The sequence below is a fragment of the Squalius cephalus genome (genome assembly GCF_949319135.1).
Source record: "Squalius cephalus genome assembly, chromosome: 23".
In the NCBI taxonomy this organism is placed as follows: domain Eukaryota; kingdom Metazoa; phylum Chordata; class Actinopteri; order Cypriniformes; family Leuciscidae; genus Squalius; species Squalius cephalus.
Window position 1 is genome coordinate 28,526,613 of NC_137144.1, and position 7,496 is coordinate 28,534,108.

Genomic DNA, 7,496 nt, shown 5'->3' on the forward strand with positions numbered 1-7,496 from the left:
TCTGCTATGGATTTCTTTGCAAAATAGAGCAATAAGCCTACTGACAATACTGTTTTAAATGCATGGTTGCCAGATACTATTGAAAAGACCGGGTAGAAAACGTGTTCTTTTAACAGAAAAGCTCTGACTGGGGTTTTACATTTTTTTAAATCTGGCAACTGTAAGCATGAACGCTCGTGTGTTGTCATCTCCTTTATTTGACAAAAACAAGTTTTGATCAAGATTATTATTTTTTAAACACATTTCAGTCTCGTCTTTTTTCATCAATGATATTGCATGTGTTGATATAGTTACAGTTATCGTTTAGTGACGTGGGTGTCGTCTCTCATCGTCTTGTCTTAGTCGGAAAAAAAGGTCGTCAACAAACATTTTTCGTCATAGTTTTAGATAAAAAAAATTAACATTGGCGTGCATCAACCGTCGCCGAGTCCGCTGTTGAAGGTGACGATCATCCATTTATAATCACGCAGAATAATAAACAACACCGAATAATTGTAGTTTGACCATCGAGTGCGGAGACTTAAATCAGAGAAAGTTATTGGGGCAGGTGGATGATTTGTTTTGGCTGTGGATTCGGGTGGCGTTGGAGCTCATCCGCTTCCTCTAAAGCAGTCAGACTCTGCCAGGCGTTAACAGCTCGCGGTGAAAACGGCTAACGTGGTTTATCAAGTTTGTGGTATTAACTTGATAAACCACGTTATATATTACCTCCTGCATATTCTATTTGTGCGTGACACGAGCGCACACAGCGCGTGTCTTCTGCAGGTCGTGCTCACCAGGTTGTTCATCAAAGCCGAAATGTGCCAGATGTAGGCTTTTAAAGTAGTTGGAGCATTTTTAATCACTCGCGTCTCGCCTCCCTCTGCCATTGTATGCTACCGCCACAAAGCACATAAGCGACAAATGACGTCAGAAAAGCGTCAGTACATTATCATCGGTTATGGTCTATTACTGAACCGATACAGAATCGTCCTCGTCTGCATCGTGATGCATCGAAGAAACCATTAATTTCGACACCCCTATATTCATAGGCCTATACTACAGTAAAGCAGTGATTGGTTAGTGATCAGTTAAGCAATTAGTGTTTGCACATGTGAGTGTGTGTGTGACCTGGTGAATAAGTGTAGCATTTTGACTGGTTGTGTTTGGAAAAGCAAAGCAAGTCACTTCCTGTTAGATTTTTGTGTTTTAGGAAGAGAATTGTGTGTAGTGTTTTGAAAAAAGTGTTTTATGCAATTAAAAACTGAGTCAAAGGCTGAGAAATAGCTTATGGTTTTGGAGATTTGGTGTGTAGTTTTGCTCTTTGAGTGAGAGGTTTCAAAAATTGTGTAACATGAAAACATTTTGTGTGTAAGCAGTTGGAAAAAACTGTAATTAAGGCATTTAGATCAATTTCCAAAAGATAATTTTTTTTATTCCTCTTTTTACCGTAAATCCTCTAATATTGGCCTGTATTCCATTAGCGGGTCTCTAACATTGGCCGGTCTCGCTGTCGGCGGAGGTAAATAAAGGCCGGTCTCTAATAGTGGCCGGGGCTATTATTAGAACCAACGTTTTTCTGGGCAGGCCACAACATTATGCTTGTGATAGTAACATGCAAATACCACAGGGGGGCAATGTTTGCTAACGAATCCAAGCCATAGCTACGGTAGCCTGGTCATGTCAATCACTTCGCTCTTGACTCGCACGCGAGACTTCAGTCACCGGTAGGCTAACGTTGTCTACCATGGCAGCCGCGGAGCCAAAGAGGATTTTTGGCGAAAATCTATTTTTTAACCCCCTGGGGTCGACAATCGCGGTGGTGCGATAGGCTTTTTTTCTTATAAGTGCAAAAGAGATTCAAAATATTCTGTTGACTTTGATCTTAATGGACTAGTTGCACGGGTTGACGTAATTCTATTTCCGCTTTACTGAGTGTACGCTTGTAAACTTCCGGTCCCGAGATATAACAGCAGGATGGCGCTGTTTTACTCAAGATGCCTTCAAGACCTACCGAAGATTACCATCAGCGATGTACACCGGCTAGTACAAGCGGCAAGCTCAGCCCCGAGGAGCAAACGGGAAAAGGGATTCAAAATGTATATATCGAGTTACATCGACAACTACGAAGGTAAGTTATACAACAGCTAGCTAACAGACTGGCAAGCTAGCTAACGTTAGCTCAGTTAGTTAACGTTAGTGTGTAACTTTGACAACTTGACAGGCTATTTGATACAGTGTAGTGTTTTGATGATGTACGATTAATGCATAACATGAATGATGTTCAATTCCCCACAGTTTCAAACAAAGATTCGTCAGGGAGAGTGAGCGTCAGGGCTGCCTGTTACAGGTCGATGAGAAAGAGCGAGAAGCCTCACGACCTCAGAGTAGGGAGTAGAAATAAGAAATGTTTATCAGTTCAAAGCCTCAATCAGGTTAATGTTCTGTGGTTTTGATGTGGCTAATGGAGGTAACCTGTGATTTTAGGATTCAAATAAGTCTAGCTAGCTGACGTGAAAGGGCTGAGTTAAATCTTTCTTTTCGTTTTGCAACCCTGTGTTGAAAAATGATAAATTAATGAGATAAACCTACACCTAGCTTTCATGGAAACCACAGAAACTGGTTTTGACGGCTGCGGTTATTTACTGTATGTTCAATGTTCACTGTTTTAATAACACTATATGAAAGTGAGTAAATTGAGAATAGTGATAAAGGCTTATCTATTTGGATGTCCTTAGATTACAGAATTGTATATGATGCCATTGATAACCTGACATGATTGAGCCTATTCCCATACCTACTGCTTACCTGATCAGCCTGCTCTCAGTTTTCTCATTTTCTGTGTTGTTCTGAAGTAGTGTCCTAAATGTGAAATGACTGACATGCATTTGTTTCAATGTGTAGATTGTCTTTGAGGACTGCTCGCCAGTGGACATTTCATTGGCAGAGTGTTCCTGTGTAGCTGGAACAGCACTCTGCAACCACAATGTTGCACTGCTGTTCCAGAGTGCGCACTACTCCACACTGAACCTGGCTGCCGTACCCCCTGTCCTCAGCTGCACTGAAACAGAGCAGCGCTGGCACAAGCCAAGAACCATGGTAAGTATGCACAACCACATGAAAAAATACTATAGTATTTACTATAGTAAATTGTATTATACTGTATATATTCGTTTTTACAACACTTTGTTAATGAATGCTACAACATACTGTAGTGTTAATTATAGTGAATTGATAAACTAATAAATACTGTATTATACTTTAGTTTTTACTACAGTAAACTTTAGTGTATTGTAGTATAAATATACCCTATAGCTGTAGAAAACTAAACTGTGGGTAAAGTAAATTGTTTATATTACTATATTTGTTATATTACTACAACAAATTAATTCAAGTACTTTACTATTGTAGTTTTTCATGTGTGAAAAGCTGATCTAGTATATTGCATCAACAACAATTCAAATCAATTTGGTAATTCTTTTGTGTACTTAATAGGGTGTGAAACCAGGCAGAGTGAGTGACATGGTGTTCATTTCCACTAAGCCGAAGCAGTTCACGATTGCTGACGGTGTTAGGTAATATCTATTGTCCTATGCAATTGTACAGCCTACTATACAGTATATCTTTGTGATTTGAGTGTAAAATTGTTCTTAAAGTCCTAATTGTTAAATGAAATTATTCAAAGGAGTACACGTTACAAGGCAGTGCGAGGGGAGCTCCAGATCCAGATGTCCTCAAAGTTGACGAGGTGTACGATGACTTTTTGCCAGACATTGCTCCACTCATCACCACCATGGCGATAAATGCGGACGTCTCACTGGTTGACTCCGCTTTGGGAAAAGTCCAGGAAGGTAGTCCCATATCCTACCAGCATCCATTGCCAGTGAGCCGGGTAATAGTACGCCACCCAGATGCCCCTCCACCACCACCTCTACCTGTAGATGGCTATAGGCTGGAGCATACCAGCTGCCAGTTTGTCTGCAGTCACCAACAACACCTCCATCTACAGTCACTTGTCGTTACAGTTGACATGGCAAGGAAAATAGAGGTTGCCACCAGGGAGCAGAGCAACACTGTGGAGTGGCACCGTGTCAGGAGGCCAAGAATAACTTCTTCACGATTCAGGGAAATATGCCATGTCAGAGGTCAGAGTTCTGCTGAAAACTTGGCACAAAGAATTAAAAAGGGAGTGGCTCAAACGGCTGCAATGAAGAGGGGACTGGCACTGGAACCGGTTGCCATCCAGGAGTACTGCAGAGTAAAAAACACTAATTACTGGCCTTGTGGGTTCATCATCCACCCAGACGCCCGCTGGTTAGGGTCATCTCCTGACGGTCTGGTGTTTGACCCAACTGAGAGCCCACCCTTCGGACTGCTGGAAATTAAATGTCCCAACGCTAAGAGTTATGTGGACTGTTGCTACTTGAAAATGCAGAGTGGCACATTGAAATTGAAGCAGACTCACAGCTACTACTGGCAGGTGCAAGGCCAGCTCCTACTTACAGGGATGGAGTGGTGTGATTTTGTAGTGTTTGCAGAGGAGGATATTCTAATACAACGCATCTACAGAGACGGCGAGGTGGCTAAAACCATCAGGGAGAAGGGAGATTATTTTTATTTTTACATGGTAGTTTGAACAGGGTTCTCTACCACTTTTTTAGCATTTAGAGTTGCCTTTGATTGATATGCACTTTTTTTTTTTTTTTTTTGAAAAACATTATTTAAGAATCACTGCTGTTATGTGTAATAAATATTACTTTAAATATGCTTCTATGTGTGGTCTCCTCTTAATGCTATAATCTTACTTTGAGCTAGGTGTGTAAAACGATACAGAACTCTAAACTTTCCTTAGTTGTAACCTGTAACTGCCCATCTCATCACCAGTTGTAGAAGAGGGGGTTTAAAGAGTTCATAAATATACGTGTATACAATTATTTTTAATTATCTTTTTAATAATGTAAAAGCTGTGTCAACAAAAGGCTGTTTAATGAATCAATTCTGGTAAGTAAATGTTTAACAAAACTATAGAACATTCATTAGAAACTTTACAAGAAACTAAAATTAGAATTACTTTAGGATTAGAAATACATACATTAGAAATACATTCATTAGAAAACTATTAATAAGCAAAAAGTGAAGTGTCATTAAAGGGATACTCCACTTTAAATACAAATTCTGTCATCATATACTCACCCTCATGTTGTTTCAAACCTGTATGAATTACTTTCTTCTGCTGAACACAAAAATAGTTTTTAGTAGGAAAAAATGTATACTATGGAAGGCAATGAGACCATAAACTGTCTGGTTACTGACATTCTTCTAAATATCTTCCTTTGTGTTCAGCAGAAGAAAGAAATTCATACAGGTTTGAAACAACATGAGGGTGAGTATATGATGACAGAATTTTCATTTTAAAGTGGAGTATCCCTTTAATACATGAGTCCAGAGTGATTCATTGAGTTGCCCATGCCTTTACCAGTGGTCCATACTGGTAGTTGACCAGGAAGCAAGCCACACTGAATAACTCCTCAATGCTTCCACACACAGAAAGGGGTATGTCTCTGTCAAAAAGTTTGTTCTCTTTAACCCTCCTGATGCACCTCTCCACATGGACTCTCAGACGTGCAATGGATTGAGTCTGCATGACATCCTCTCTACTCATTTGGGTGTTTCTTGAGAGAAAGGCAGGCCGGTAAACCTTGCACGGTGCTAGATTGCCCACAAGGAACCCTTTGTCAACCATAATTGCCATGTCTGGTGTGAGTAGGTTTGCAATGCCAGACAACTTGAAGATCTCACGGTCACTCATGGATCCTGCATACAGACCAGACACCATGGGGCGCCATGCCGATCATGGCCTTGAATGTAGCATGCGATTTGTACGTGGAAAACACCTCACTTTGCAACAGGAGAGATGATGGAGTCTGACAATATATTTCAGTGCAGTCAAGCACCACTTGTGTGTCAGGGAAAGCTGAAAACTCTGGCGGAAGATGAGCTCTGACAGTTTCACGTGGTATCCACAGACGTTGGCTTCCAAGCAGGTAGTAAAGGAAGTGCGTCCAGGTGGCAATAATCCTGCTGGCTGTGGTGCGGTGAATGTCATACCGTTCTGCTAGATCCATGAGAGGCAGGCCCACTGACAGATGCATGAGGAACAGCAGCAGCTCATCAATGGGCTGAAGTTTCTGTGAAAATAAACAAGTGTTAATCCGAGAAACTGTGGTGGAATGTAACTCGGAACATTTATTCAAGTACAATTTCATGGTTAACTATTTTACAGTGTAGTATTATTACTTTTACTTAAATAAAGGATCTGAATACTTCCCTCCACCACTGATGTTTTTACACTCTAGTATTACTACTTTTATTAAAGTAAAAGTAAAAGATCTACATTATTACTTTTACTTAAATAAAGGATCTGAATACTTCCCTCCACCACTGATGTTTCTACACTCTAGTATTACTACTTTTATTAAAGTAAAAGTAAAAGATCTACATTATAAGTATTGTACACATGCATACCGTTGTTGATAGAGAGAACTCAGAGCTTCTGGCAGATGCAGCCTTGGCATTGGTGATCCGCACCATCTTGGTGTTGACTGCAGGCTCCACTAGTTTCCAAAAGGCCTGGAAATGTTTGTATGAGGCAAATCTAAGAATGTAATGCTGTTCATGTTAGGTTTTGTTTTATTTTTTAAATTAGATTCCTCAAAATTAAACAGAACTCATACATGGGTCAAAGACGAGACATGTAAATTTGGTGTCCAAAGGCCATTCATTTAACATAAAAAGATAAATGTGTAAATATAATATTAAATCACTTAACTCTTATCCTTCTTTTGAACCAGAAATATGTGTTGCAAACTATTAAATTAAGGGAGTTACTGAGCTCAAAAGTGACAACTTGTCATATCAAATCATTATAAAAAATATAAAAATATAATTGGTTTTATTCTCGAATATAAATATATGACTAATATATAATATATAATATTATAATATTATATAATATATTATAACTAATATATGAGCATAAGTGACACTCCAATGAACATAAAAAATCCTTTTAGGGACATTAATTGCCGGTTTATTTTTTGCTGCTTTGAAAACATTATACGTCTTTGACCCACATAACACATTGATTAACAAGTTATAAACCAACCTGGTGTAAAAACGAATGCGCTCGTCCGACCCTGCGAAGCGTTGTATGCCGAAACGGGTTTGCAGCTGTAACACTTCCAGTTGGTGTTGGAGATACCTAATTTTCTGATGCAAGGCTTCATTCTCGCTGGTCATCTCATTTGCCATCTCATTTGCCATCACTGCCGTCGCTGGAGTCACACAGTAATCATGATCAGCAGTTGCTGTTTCCATCTCGGACTCTGACTCTGAGTCTGCAGTCAAGAACGGGGTAGGGCTCTCTGCCCTCGGCTTACGCTCCCAAACACTAGGTCTTGGTGTGGGTAGAGCGTACTCATTCCAAGAAAAGAGAACCGGTGTAGCGCCTTTTTGTA

General features: G+C 39.9%; 1 long non-coding RNA gene across 1 annotated transcript; it reads left to right on the top strand.

The window, feature by feature from the left end:
• The first annotated feature begins 473 nt into the window (after positions 1-473).
• On the top strand, positions 474-4,747 carry LOC307151132. The gene is made up of 3 exons (XR_013819829.1): positions 474-3,078; positions 3,475-3,554; positions 3,665-4,747. It is a non-coding gene; the product is annotated as an uncharacterized lncRNA (long non-coding RNA).
• The last annotated feature ends 2,749 nt before the right edge of the window (positions 4,748-7,496 follow it).